Source organism: Carlito syrichta, unplaced genomic scaffold (assembly GCF_000164805.1).
Source record: "Carlito syrichta isolate Samal-C Ts95f unplaced genomic scaffold, Tarsius_syrichta-2.0.1 Scaffold307934, whole genome shotgun sequence".
NCBI lineage: Eukaryota > Metazoa > Chordata > Mammalia > Primates > Tarsiidae > Carlito > Carlito syrichta.
Window position 1 is genome coordinate 566,016 of NW_007252030.1, and position 12,083 is coordinate 578,098.

Here is a 12,083-nt window from a genome sequence, read left to right on the forward strand (position 1 = left end):
CGGGTCTCGAACCCGCGGGCTCAGGCAATCCACTCACCTCAGCCTCCCAAAGGTGCGGGATTACAGGCTGAGCCACCGAGCCCGGCTGGGAGGTGATTAGTCATAAGGATGCTACCCTCATGAATGGAATTAGTGTCCTTATAAAGGAGGCCAGAGAGAGCTTGTTCACCCCTTCTGCCATGTGAGGATACAGCAAGAAAGCAGCATCTCTGAGGAATGCACCAGCACCAAACACTGAATCTGCTGGTGCCTTGATCTTGCACTTTGCAGCCTCCAGAACTGGGAACGATAAGTTCTGTTGTTTCGAAATTGCCTAGTCTATCTCAGGGATGCAAGGATGGTCCAAAATATGCAAATTTATAAACATGATGTGCCACATTAACAGAACAAAAGACAAAAACCCTATGATCATTTCAATAGATGTAGAAAAAGCATCTGACAACATTCAGCATTCTTTCATGACAAAAATTATCAACAAATTAGGCATTCGAGGAATGTAATTCCAACACAAGATAGGCCATGTATAACAAACTTGGAGCTAACATTATACTCAATGGTACTTACAGTACTGGTCACTGCACCCAATTAGTACTGTAAGTTTTAACCAGAGCAATTAGGCAAGAGAAATAAATAAAAGGAATGCATATTGAAAAGTTAAAAGCTAAATCATCCATGTCTGCAGATGACATGATCTTATAAATTTTAAAAAATGTAAAAAGACACAAAGCCAGGTGTAGTGTCACACCTGTAATCCCAGTACTTTGAAGCCAAGGCAAGAGGATTGCCTGAGCCCAGGGGTTTGAGACTAGCCTAGGCAACTTTGTGAGAACTTATCTCTGTAATAAATTTTTTAAAAATTAGCCAGGTGTGGTAGTGCGTGCCTATAGTTCCAGCTATTTGGAAGGCTGAGGCAGAAGGATCACCTGTGCCCAGCAGGTTGAGGCTGTGGTAGCCGTGAGCATGCCACTGCACTCCAGCCTGGGCACAGAGTGAGACTTTGACTTAAAAAAAAAATCCACTGAAAAAACTGTTAGAACCAATAGATGAAGTCAGTAAAGTTGCAGGATGTAAAATCTACACCTAAAAATCAATTGCATTTCTATACACTAATGGCAAACTTTCCAAAAAAGAAATCAAGAAAATCCCATTAAAATAGCTAGAAAAAAAATACTTAGAAATAAATTTAACCAGAGGCAAAAGACCAGTACACTGATAACTATAAAACATTGATGAAATAACCTAAATAATACATAAGTGCAAAAATTTGCTGTGTTCATGGATTGGGAGAATTAATATTTTTTAAGTGTTCATACTACCCAAAGTGATCTACAGAATCAGTGCAATCCCTGTCAGAATCCCTAAGGTGGTTTTCACAGAAATAGAATAAACAGTTCTAAAGTTCATGGAACCACAAGAGACTTCAAATAGCCAAAGCGATCTTGAACAAACAGAACAAAGTTGGAGGCATCACACTGTCTGACTTCAAAATATACCACAAAGCTACAGTAATCAAAAGAGCGTGGTAGCCAGGTACAGTGGTGCAAACCTGTAGTCCCAACTACTAGGGAGGCTGAAGTGGAGGATCGCTTGAGCCCAGGAGTTCAAGTCTACTCTGGGAAACATAATGAGCCCTGTCTCTACAAAAAATTTAAACTTAAGTAAAACAGCATCATATTGTGTGGGGGGCCAACCCCTGCAGAGAGATTTAGGAGGTCCCTTGGAAGGTGGGGCAGCGTCGGCGATTATTCTGGAGAAATAAAGAGGAAGAAAGAGAAGGGGGGGAGGAAGAAAGAGAATGGACTCTGTCTAGCGCAAGCTGTTTATTGAAAGTTACAGCAGGTATTTATCCCCAAATTTTACACAGGCAGTCTCACAATTCTTTCACGTGAGCACAAAGCCAGGTCCAGGAGGGGTGTCCCCTACCCACCATATGTTTTCTCAGGTATGAGGAAGGACAAACCCCAAAACTGTCTTATTGTTCTCTTTGCTAGTTAATGTTCCTCAAAAGCAATGCAACAATCCCTACTAGCATCATGATGTTCTGATAATCAATAACTTCTACAACTCATGTGCACACAACACCCATGATGACTAACTTAAATTTTATTACCCTTATTCTATGCTAATACTACTTACACAATGCTACGGAAGCTCTTAGTTATAGCTTAAGCCAATTCCTAAAGAATGTGGCCCAGTCCAAAGATCACGCTGGGCTCTACAGGATGTGGCCCAGTCCAAGGTTCACAGTGGGCCACTTTTTGGAACAATAGATTACAATCTCTTAACAAAATGGCTATTCTAAAGTCCTATATATCTATCCTAATTTCTATGAAAGTTTCTAATTCCTAATGCTAATATATAAAGCTGATCATAAGCAACAAAGCTTCTAAAAATAAAACCCAAATATAAACTGTAAATGTACTAAGGCCAAAACCACAATAGTAGAAAATAGAGACAATGAAATTTCTAAAGTTAACTGTATTCTTATTAAACCTCAAAATTTCATGATTGGTCATGCTTGAACTAACATGATTCCCTGACATTAGCATGACCTATTCTACAATACTTTCTATGAATAAAATAAATTCAATTTCTATAATAGGTAGAAAAACCCTACACTCACTGTAGCTAAAGCCGGCCTAAAAGAATGCAGCCCAGTCCAAAGTATGCGCTGGGCCCTCAGGATGTGGCCCAGCCCAAGGTTTGTGCTGGGCCATTTCTGGTAACTCTAGATAATCATCTATACCATCTAAAGCTGAAAACAGCTCTCCTTAAGTACATACTAATTCTACAAATATACTTTTAAATCTTATAAAGAAGCTTATACCATATAAAAGGCTCCCAAATGTGACCTGAATTTGAATTATATCTAATACCTAAGCCAAAACCACAGTTTATGGGAAACAGGAACAATGAGTTTCTAGAGTGAGCCATGCCTGTCACAGTCACAGAGCCTTCAGCTTGGATCAGCAGAGTTCCTTTAGGTTACTTGCGCTACATGGTAAAAGTAGGAGGAAAATGGGGTCAGCGGCTCCCAAACACATCCTAGTGGTCTCGGGGTCCACGGCCCTCCCTGATCCCTAACGCTCAGTGGGCCTCCGTGGCTGACTCCCAACAGTACTTTCATTAAAAACAGACACCAATGGAACAGTAAAAAGCCTAGAAGTAGATGCACATCTTTTTGGTCGATGGATTTTTGACAAAGGTACAAAGAATATACAATGAGGAAAGAATGTTGTCTTTCATAAATGTGTTGGGAAGACTGGACACATGCAAGAGAATAAACATTATCTCATACCATAAATAAAAATCAAAGTGGTAAAGAATTACATGTAAGACCTAAAACTGCAAAACTACTAGAAGAGCCATAGAAGAAAACCTCCATGACTTTCGTCTGGGCAAGTATTTTTTTGACTATGAACCTGAAAGCACAGATAACAAAAGCAAAAATTGAAAAATGGGATTACATCAGCCTAAAACACCGCACAGCTACAGACACACTCAACAGAACAGAGAGGCAATCTGTGGAATGGAAGAAAATATTTGCAAACCTTACATCTAATAAGAGGTCAATATCCAAAATATATAATGAACTCCAACAACTCAACACTAAGAAAACAATCAATTAAATAATGGGCAAAGGGATAGACATTTCTCTAAGGAAGACATACAGATATCCTACAGGTATATGAAAAAATACTCAAAGTTATGAATCATTCAAGAAATGCTCATTAAATTACAATGAGATATCATGTCACACCTGTTGGAATGGCTGTTACCAAAAAGATAAGAGATAAGAGAGCATGGAGGAAAGGGATCCCTTGTATGCCATTGATGGGAATGTAAGTTAGTACAGCTATTATGGAAAACAGTATGTAGATTCCTAAAATAAGTTAAAAGTCAAAAAAAAAAAAAACCCAAAAGATCCATCAATCCCACTATTGAGTATGTATATCCAAAAGAAAGGAAATCAGTATGTCAAACAGATACCTGCACTCCGTGTTTCCTGCAGCACTATTCATGACAGCCAGAATATGGAATCAGCCCAAGTGTCCCTTCAGCTGATGAACGGATAAAGAAAACGTGGTATATAGCAGCACTATTCACAGTACCAGAAACATAGAACCATCCATGCTGCCCACCGAAACTGGACTGGATTAAAAAAACATGGTACATATACACAATGGAATATCGTGCAGCCCTAAAGAAGGACAAACTTATGAACTTCGCAGCAATTTGGATGGACTTGGAGTCTATAATACTGAGTGATCTGTCACAGAAACAAAGAACTGAGTACCACATGTTCTCACTCATAAGCGGACCTTGAACAATTATCATAATACTATAAGAAAGGGATTGGCAGTAGTGGGAAACTGCCAGAGGAGGGGCACACCTCATCAACAAGGGTACCTGCATAATGATCATTTGTATACCTGATCCTGAATTGTACCCCACATCTTCAAAATTAAAAATTAAAAAAAAAAAAAGAAAATGGTGGTATATATAAAAATGGAATACTATTATGTCTTGAAAAGGAAAGAGACATTCTGACATTATCTTTCTTTTTTTTTTTTTGAGTCAGTGTCTCACTCTGTCACCCAGGCTGGAGTGCAGTGGCATGCTCACAGCCACCACAGCCTCAACCTGCTGGGCTCAGGTGATCCTTATGCCTCAGCCTTCCAAGTAGCTGGAACCATAGGCATGTGCCACTACGTCCAGCTTTTTATTTTTTATTATTTATTGTAGAGATGAGGTCTCACTATGTTGCTCAGGTTGGTCTCGAACCCCTGAGCTCAGGCAACCCTTTTAGCTCCGCCTCCCAAAGTGCTGGGATTACAAGCGTGAGCCACTGCGCCCAGCAAGATATGCCATCATTAGTAACAGCATAGGCAAACCTGAAGAACATTATGTTAAGTAAATAAGCCAGGCACAAAAAGGCACATACCATGTGATGTGCCATGTGATTCCCTCATAGAAGTAGAGAATAGGATGGTGGTTATCAGGGACTTCGGGGAGGAGTTGGGAAGATGAAAATAAATAAAATAAAATAAAACCTACCTAGTCTAAGGTATTTTGTTATAGCAACCTGAATAGACTATGACAGATCCTAACACAACACATACACAGGCAATCCTTCTGCCTCAGCCTTCCAAGTAGCGGGAACCACAGGCGTGTGCCACTATACCTGGCTGATTTTTTGATTTATTGTAGAGACGAGGTCTTACCATGTTGCTTAGGCTGGTCTCAAACCCCTGGGCTCAGGCAATCCTCTTGCCTCAGCCTCCCAAAGTTTTGGGATTACAGGCTTGAGCCTCTGTGCCTGGCCCACATGCACAAATTTACTCAAAATGGCCTCAGAGCTAAATTAAGAGCTAAAGCTGTAAAACCCTTGGAAGAAAACACAGGTGAAAAGCTTCACTATACTGGATTTGGCAATAATGTATTGGATACATTATTGAGGTTTGAGACCTGCCTGGGCAGCGAGACCTCATCTCTACAATAAATCAAAAAATCAGCCGCGCGTGGTAGTGCGTGCCTGTAATTCCGGCTACTTGGAAGACTGAGGTGGAAGGATCACTGGAGCCCAGCAGGTCGAGGCTGCGGTGGCCAGGAGCGGCCACTGCACTCCAGTCTGGGTGACAGAGTGAGACTCCAACTCAAAAAAAAAGTGAGCAAAGGAGTTGGGCTCGGTGGCTCAGCCTGTAATCCCAGCATTTTGGGAGACCAAGGCAAGTGGATTGCCTGAGCCCGCAGGTTTGAGACCAGCCCAGGCAACATAGCAAGACCTCGTCTCTACAGTAAGTAGAAAATTAACCAGGCATGGTAGCATATGCCTGTAGTTCCAGCTACTTGGAAAGCTGAGGCGGAAGGATCGCTGGAACCCAGCAGGTCAACTCTGGGCCACTGCACTCTGGCCTGGGTGACGGAGTAAGACTCCAACTCAAAAATAAATAAATAAAAATGAGCAAAGGACTTGAATAATTTCTCCAAAAAAGATACACAGATGGCCAATAAGTGCTTGAAAAGATTCTCAACATCACAAATCATTAGAGAGATGCAGATCCAAACCACAGTGAGATACCACCTCATACCCAGTAGAATGGCTACTCTTGGAAAAACAGAAAATAACAAGTGTTGGAGGCTGGGTGCGGTGGCTCACACCTGTCATCCCAACACGTTGGGAGGCAGAGGTGAGAGAATTATCTGAGCTCAGAGTTTGAGACCAGCCTGAGTCACATGGCAAGACCTCATCTCTATAATAAATAAGTAAATAATCAGCTGCACATGGTGGCACATGCCTGTGGTTCCAGCTACTTGAAAGGCTGAGGCAGTAGGCTCCTCTGAGCCCAGCAGGTTGAAGCCACAGTGGCCATGAGCGTGCCGCTGCACTCCAGCCTGGGCAACAGAGTGAGACTCCGACTCAAAAAAAAAAAAAAAAAAATAGCAAGTGTTGGTGAGGTTGTGAAGTAACTAGAACCTTTCTGCATGGTTAGGGGAAACATAAAATCATCTGACTGCTATGAAAAACAGTGTGACGGAATTATCATATCATCCAGCAATTCCACTTCTGGATAAAGACCCAGAAGAACTGAAAGCAAAGTCTCAAAGGAATATTTGTATACCCAGGTTGACAGCAGCATTATGTATATTAATATTATAATTTTACATAATATGTGTAGTATATATAATACATGTATTATTATGTATAATAGCTAACATTGGAAGCAGCTCAAGCGTCCATGAATGAATGAATGAGCAAAGTGTCATAGACACATAGTAGAAGATTATTCAGCCTTATAGAGAAAGACAATTCTGACAACTGCTACGACATGGATGATTCTTAGGAAGTAAACTGGTCACAAAAAGATGAATACTGTATGCTTCCACTTACATTAGGTACTTAGAAAGGACAGAGACAGAGGCCCGGCATGGTGGCTCAAGCCTGTAATCCCAGAACTTTGGGAGGTAGAGAAGAGGGAATTGCCTGAGCTCAGGAGTTCAAGACCAGCCTGGGCAACTTGGCAAGACCTCATCTCTACAATAAATCAAAAAATGAACCAGGTGTGGTGGCACATGCCTGTAGTTCCAGCTACTTGAAAGGCTGAGGTGGAAGGATGGCCTGAGCCCAGTAAGTCGAAGCTGCGGTGGCTGTGAGCGTGCCACTGCACCCCAACCTGGGCAACAGAATGAGACTCTGACTAAAAAAAAAAAATTCAAAAATAGGCCAGGCGTGGTGGCTCAAGCCTATAATCCTAGCACTTTGGGAGGCCAAGGCAGAAGGATTGCCTGAACCCGCGAGTTCATGACCAGATCTGGTGAGACCTGGTCTCTACAATAAATCAAAAAATTAGCTGGGCGTAGCAGTGTGTGCCTATAGTTTCAGCCACTTGGAAGGCTGAGGCAACTTGGTGAGACCCTGTCTCTACCATAAAAAAAGAAAAAAAGGCCAGACTTGGTGGTTCAGCCTATAATTCCAGTACTTTGGGAGGCTGAGGCAAGTGGATTGCATGAGCACGCAGGTTTAAGACCAGCCTGGGCAACTTGACGATACTGCATCGCTACAATAAATAAAAATTAGTCAGGCATGGTAGCACGCGCCTGTAGTTCCAGCTACTTGGAAGACAGGTGGAAGGATCACCAGAGTCCAGCAGGTCAATGGTGGGGTGGCTGTGACCGTGCCACTGCATTCCAGCCTGGGCGAAGGAGTGAGATTCTAACACAGAAAGAAAAAAGAAAAAAAAAATTAGCAGGGTGTGGTGACCCGTGCCTGTAGTTCCAGCTATAAGGATCACCTGAGCCCAACAGGTCGAGGCTGTGGTGGCCGTGATCGTGGCACTGCACTCTAGCCTGGGCGACAGAGTGAGACTCTGACTCAAAAATATTAATAAATAAATAATGTGGAGTGCAATTACAGAGTCCTTTGCAATATATAATTCCTCTTTTTTTTTTTTTTTTTAGTTGGGGGGTCTTGCTCTGTCACCCAGGTGGAAGTGTAGTAGCACAATCATGGCTTATCACAGCCTTGACTTCCTTGGCTCAGGCAATCCTTCCTCCTCAGCCTCCTGAGTAACTGGGTTTATAGGCATGTGCCACCACACCGGCTAATTTTTAAAATTTTTTTGTAGAGACAAGGTCTCACTATATTGCCCAGGCTGGTCTTGAACTCCTGACCTAAAGCAATCCTCTCTCCTTGACCTCCCAAAGTGCTGGGGTTACAGGCATGAGTGTTCGGCTCCAGATGTTTTTATTTTATTTTATTTTATTTATTTTTTATTTTTTTTTAAGTTGGAGTCTCACTCCGTTGCCCAGCCTGGAGTACTCACGGCCACCTCAGCCTGGCACACTCACGGCCACCTCAGGCCTGACCTTTTGAATTTTGTTCAATGTGCATATAATATAAATTAAAAAAAAAATACATAGTTTTTCTTAAAGAACCTTAAATTAAGTACTTTCTATGAAAGCTGGAGAGATAAAAATTAAGAGATAATTCTTTTCACGTCTTGGGCGCAGAAGCTGGGGCTCCTCTGTGATCCTTGCATATTCACACATTCATTTTTTTCCTTTTCTATTTTTTTTTTTTTTTTTGAGTGGAGACTGAGGAGGAAGGATTGTCTGAGCCCAGCAGGTCGAGGCTGCGATGGCAATGAGCATGCCACTATACTCTAGCCTGAGCAACAGATTGAGATTCCAACTAAAAAAAAAAAAAAAAAAAAAATTAAATAAATAAATAAAGCAAGTTTATTACATAGGGTTTGTTTTAGCATATTTTCAAGTTTCTCAGTTTAGCACAGATTCATTAAATTCTATGAAATATTCAAACAGTGTCAGGCATGACCATGGGGAGGGCTTTGAATAGGAGTTGTTTTTCAGGATCTGAGAAAAGCTTGTACCTGACAGTTGTCTGTAGTTGGTCACTTTGCCGTTTTCAGAATGTGTTCATATACACTATCAGCTGATCCTTTGCACAGAAGACCCACATGATTCTATCCTCAGCTTTGTCCATGTACTAAAATTAGAACTGGCCTGATGTTACATTTCATTTGGTTACAGCTGACTGAGAATTTAAGCCTTGGAGCCACCCCAAAGAAGTTCCCTGGTCGTCCACACTTAGCTGATAGTCACCGACTTCGGGTATGTTGACTTCTGCATCCACAGACAATGGTAAGTGTTTTTTTAAAAACACCTCCCCTCTTTCTTCACATAGCGAGGCATTGCTGATGATGCCCTGACTGTGTTTGCCAGAATGTCCAGCAAGCTGGAATTGAATTTGGAAGTTTTCTGTGGAGTCACAGGCCATCATGGACTTGTCCTCCTCTGGAAGATAGATTTCCCAGGAGTAAGGTGCTTTTCTTCTGGGATTGTGCCTCTTTTGCTTTCATTTGATTTGGGGAAGCCAGTGTCCCAGGCATGACTGTGCTCTGCGGACCTGACTGTCATGCTGTGCTTCTCTGTTCTGGCAATAATCGAGGTAGAGCCCACAGTCTTGTGCTGGAACAAGAAGGACATGCATCACCATCGAGTTGTGTGCTTCCAGGGAGATTGATCATTACAGGGAAACTGAGGGGTGGTGGCTGACGCGTAATGGCAAGTGAGAAAAGGAATGAGCAAGAGAACAAATAGTTATCTATGTCTAGTAAATTGTATGAATGCATGTGGATACTTGGAATTTTAAATTTTTTTTTTTTTTTTTTGAGTTGGAGTCTCACTCTGTCACCCAGACTACAGGCACGCGCTACCATGCCCAGCTAATTTTTTGATTTATTGTAGAGATGAGCTCTCGCCAAGTTGCCCAGGGGGGTCTCGAACCCGCAGGCTCAGGCAATCCACTCACCTCAGCCTCCCAAAGGGATTACAGGCTGAACCACCGAGCCCGGCTGGAATTTTTAAATTTTTAAACATTATTGATATTGCTTGAAACCCTTCAGAAGAAACTTTAAACTTCTTAAACTCTGAGACAATACGTTGGAAGTTGACTGTGGATGTACCCAGGTGGTTGGATGGCCCAGCACAGGCATCCCAAGGTTTCTTGATGGCAAAAAGAGCTTGCGTTCTGTTCCTGAGTCCATTCATTGCTTAGAAATAGGGGCACACTCCTCTTCTTCTTCTTTTTTTTTACATATTGCTAATTATGTGTCAATTCTGAAATTTTAAGCTTTCTTCTTCTGTAACATGGTTCTCTCTTTCTCTCTGTTTTTGTCTCTGTCACACACACTGCATACTGTTAGCTTTTTTTAAATCAATAATTTAGAAGAGGTTAAAAATGTAAAGCAATAGTCTCTACCCCATTCCTCTATATCACCAATATTACTCTTTAGAAATAACATTTTAACCATTTCAGGGTTTTGTGTTCAGTGAGTATCTCAATATTTCTTACTTTTTTTTTTTCAAAGGTGGTTAGGGCAGGCATGGTAGCTTATGCCTATAATACTTTGGGAGGTCAAGATGGGAAGATCGCTTGAACCCAGGAATTCAAGAGCAACCTGGGAAACAAAGTGAGACCCATCTCTATAAAAAACAGAAAAATTAGCTAGGCGTGGTGGTGCATGCCTGTAGTCCCAGCCACTCAGACTTTTCCAGTGTAGCATTGAACAGAGGTGGTGACTGTAGACATTTTTTGTTTGGTTGTTTTTTTTTTTTTTTTTTGAGTTGGAGTCTCATTCTGTCACCCAAGCTTGAGTACAGTGGCATGATCACAGCCACCATAGCCTCAACCCGCTGGGCTCGGGTAATCCTTCCACCTCAGCCTTCCAAGTAGCTGGAACCACAGGCACGTACCACCTTGCCCAGCTAATTTTTTAATTTATTGTAGAGATGAGGTCTCACCATATTGTGCAGGCAGGTCTCAAGCCTGTGGACTCAGGTAGTCCTCTCACCCCCACCTCCCAAAGTGCTGGGATGACAGGCGTGAGCCACCGCACCTGGCCTGCGAACATCTTTGTATTCCTGAATTTGGGAATTACGAATCAAATTCTTTGTTTCTAACAGTGAAAAATCAACACCGTTACTTAGGCCATAAGATAGTCCATAAAATAGATCTACTACAATTCACATAATCACGCCCTGCTATCAGGTATTTCCTGCTATTTCTGAGCTCCCAGGTCCCAATCTTCAGACTGTATCTGCCTGTTTACAGTTTAGTATACACAGGAGCAGACAGCTCCAGTATCTGACCACATACCCAGTCCAGCTAGAGTCTATGGTCTCCAGAGTAGATGACCATCCCATGGTGCCAGCCTTATTTTACATGTGTGTTATGTAACACTTCTGCTGTAACTCGATGTGTGGGTGGTAGATGACACAGTGCTAAGGGAATTGGACTGGACACCATCCCCCACCACTACCATGCATGAGCCGTGAGACTCTGAGCAAGTGGCGCCTCTTCCTTAAGGCTCAGTCTTCTCACCTGTATGGCTGAGTCAATGAAAGTACCCATCTGGTAGCATCTCATGAGGAGTCTTAACTATATTCTTTCTTCTTTTTTTTTTTTTGAGTCAGAGTCGCCTTCTGTCACCCAGGCTGGAGTGCAGTGGCATGCTCACGGCCACGGCAGCCTCGAGCTGGAGTCAGGCGATCCTTCTGCCTCAGCCTTCCAAGTAGCTGGAACTACAGGCGCGTGCTACTGTGCCTGGTTTTTTTCTTTTGATTTATTGTAGAGACGAGGTCTTATCAAGCTGACCAGGTTGGTCTCGAACCCCTTAGCTCAGGCAATCCTCTTGCCTCAGCCACCCAAAGTGCTTGGATTACAGACTTGAACCACTGTACCCAACCAACTGTATTCTTTGTTGTTGTTGTTGTTGTTGAGTCGGATTCTCACTCTGTCGCCCAGGCACGCTCACAGCGACCAAAGCCTCGACCTGCTGGGCTCAGGTAATCCTTCCAGCTCAGCCTTCCATATAGCTAGAACTACAGGTATGCACTACCATGCCTGGTTAATTTTTTATTTATTGTAGTAACAAGGTTTCACCAAGTTGCCCAGGCTGATCTCAAACTCTGAGCTCAGGCAATCTTCTCTCCCCCACCTCCCAAAGTGCTGGATTACAGGCGTGAGCCACTGTGCTCAGCTATTTTTTTTTTTTTTTTGA